The sequence below is a fragment of the Arachis hypogaea genome, chromosome 17 (assembly GCF_003086295.3).
Source record: "Arachis hypogaea cultivar Tifrunner chromosome 17, arahy.Tifrunner.gnm2.J5K5, whole genome shotgun sequence".
Taxonomy (NCBI): Eukaryota; Viridiplantae; Streptophyta; class Magnoliopsida; order Fabales; family Fabaceae; genus Arachis; species Arachis hypogaea.
Window position 1 is genome coordinate 19236115 of NC_092052.1, and position 2735 is coordinate 19238849.

The 2735-nt window shown below is 31.6% G+C and overlaps 1 non-coding gene across 1 annotated transcript; it reads left to right on the plus strand.

Annotated features, from left to right (window-relative positions):
- The first annotated feature begins 201 nt into the window (after window positions 1–201).
- Window positions 202–309, plus strand: LOC112768151 (small nucleolar RNA R71). The gene has a single exon (XR_003185589.1). It is a non-coding gene; the product is annotated as a small nucleolar RNA R71 (small nucleolar RNA).
- Window positions 310–2735: the final 2426 nt, after the last annotated feature.

Sequence of the window (2735 nt, forward strand, 5' to 3'; positions counted from 1 at the left end):
CTTCTTCATAGGCGTCCCATTATTCACAGGATTCCTCTCAGAAGTGTACATGAACTGGTTATTAGCAACCACGTCAATGAGTTCTTGAGCTTCTGCAGGCGTTTTCTTTAGGTGAATGGATCCACATGCAGAAGTATCCAATGACATCTTTGATAGCTCAGATAAACCATCATAGAATATATCCAGGATGGTCCATTCTGAAAGCATGTCAGAAGGACACTTTTTGGTCAGCTGCTTGTATCTTTCCCAAGCTTCATAGAGGGATTCACCTTCTTTCTGTCTGAAGGTTTGAACATCCACTCTAAGCTTGCTCAGCTTTTGAGGAGGAAAGAACTTGGCTAAGAAAGCCGTGACCAGCTTATCCCAAGAGTTCAGGCTGTCTTTGGGTTGAGAGTCCAACCACACTCTAGCTCTGTCTCTTACAGCAAAAGGGAAAAGCATGAGCCTGTAGACTTCAGGATCTACTCCATTAGTCTTAACAGTATCACAGATCTGCAAGAATTCAGTTAAGAACTGAAAAAGGATCTTCAGATGGAAGTCCATGAAACTTGCAATTCTGCTGCATCAGAGAAACTAACTGAGGTTTCAGCTCAAAATTGTTTGCTCCGATGGTAGGGATGGAGATACTTCTTCCATGTAAATTGGAATTTGGTGCAGTAAAGTCACCAAGCATCCTCCTTGCATTATTGTTGTTGGGTTCGGCTGCCATCTCCTTTACTTGTTCAAAATTTTCAATAAGGTTGTCTCTGGATTGTTGTAATTTAGCTTCTTTTAGTTTCTTCTTCAGAGTCCTTTCAGGTTCTGGATCAGCTTCAATAAGAATGCCTTTTTCCTTGTTCCTGCTCATAAGAAAGAGAAGAGAATAAGAAAAGAAGAGGAATCCTCTATGTCACAGTAAAGAGGTTCCTTATTGTTAGTAGAAGAAGAAAAAGGAATAGGGGTGAAGAAGAATGAAGAATCCAAACACAAAGGTAAGGATAGGAGCAGTGATTTGAGATGAGGAGATGTTAGTAGATGAATAAATAAATGGAATAAGATGAGGGAGGGAGAATTTCGAAAATAATTTTTGAAAAAGAGTTAGTGAATTTCGAAAATGGTTCTTGAAAAAATTTTGAAATTTTCGAAAATTAAAATCAAAAAATAAAATAATTAGTTAATTAAAAAGAAATTTTGAAAAAGAGGGAAGATATTTTCGAAAATTAGGGAGAGAGAGTTAGTTAGGTGGTTTTGAAAAAGATGAGAAACAAACAAAAAGGTAGTTAGTTAGTTGAAACAAATTTGAAAATCAATTTTGAAAAGATAAGAAGATAAGAGGTTAGAAAAGATATTTTAAAATCAAATTTTTTGAAAAAGATAAGATAAGAAGATATTTTTGAAAAGATATGATTGAAGTTAGTTTTGAAAAAGATTTAATTTTTAAAATCACAATTAATGACTTGATTCACAAGAAGTCATAAGGTATGATTCTAGAACTTAAAGTTTGAATCTTTCTTAACAATCAAGTAACAAACTTGAAATTTTTGAATCAAAACATTAATTGATGATGTTATTTTCGAAAATTATGATGTAAAATTAAGAAAAAGATTTTTGAAAAATATTTTTAGAAGTTTCGAAAATAACTAAGAAAAATGAAAAAGATTTGATTTTTGAAAAAGATTTTGAAAAAGATAAGATTTTTAAATTAAAAATTTGATTTGACTCATAAGAAATAATTGAATTTTAAATTTTTTTGAAAAAGTCAAATCTAATTTTCGAAATTTTGAGAGAGAAAAAGGGGAAGATATATTTTTTTTTGAATTTTAAATTTTTAATGATGAGGGAGAAAAACACTAAAATGATGCAATTCATGAAATTTTTAGATCAAAACAATGAATGCATGCAAGAATGCTATGGATGTCAAGATGAACACCAAGAACACTTTGAATGTCAAGATGAACACCAATAACATATTTTTGAAAAATTTTTAATGCAAGGAAAACATGCAAGACACCAAACTTAGAAATCTTTGATGCTTAGACTCTATGGATGCAAGAATGCATATGAAAAACACCATACAACACAAAACAAGAAAACATCAAGATTAAACAAGAAGATTTACCAAGAACAACTTGAAGATCATGAAGAACACTATGAATGCATGAATTTTTCGAAAAATGCAAGATGAATATACAATTGACACCAAACTTATAACATGACACATGACTCAAACAAGAAACATGAAAAAAATATTTTTAATTTTTATGATTTTCTAATTTTTTTGGTATTTTTTCGAAAATTGATTGAAAAAGAAAAATAAGGATTCCAAAATTTTTAATATGAATTCCAGGAATCTTGCCATGTTAGTCTAAAGCTCCAATCTGAGGGTTAGACATGGCTTAATAGCCAGTCAAGCTTTAGCATGTAACATCAGAATATTCTGCTCATTACTTATCAAATTAACTTGCCTCTATGCTGATGGTTGGAAGCCCCTATCCAAAAGAATTTAGACATGGCTTTACAGCCAGCCAGGCTTCAACATGCTTCATGAAACTCTAGAATTCATTCTTAAAAATTCTGAAGAAAAATATATTTTTTTTGAAAACATTTTTTTTCGAAAACAAAGGAGAAATTTTTGAAAGAATTTTGAAAATTTTTTGAAAATAACACAAAAAGAAAATTACCTAATCTGAGCAACAAGATGAACCGTCAGTTGTCCAAACTCGAACAATCCCCGGCAACGGCGCCAAAAACTTGGT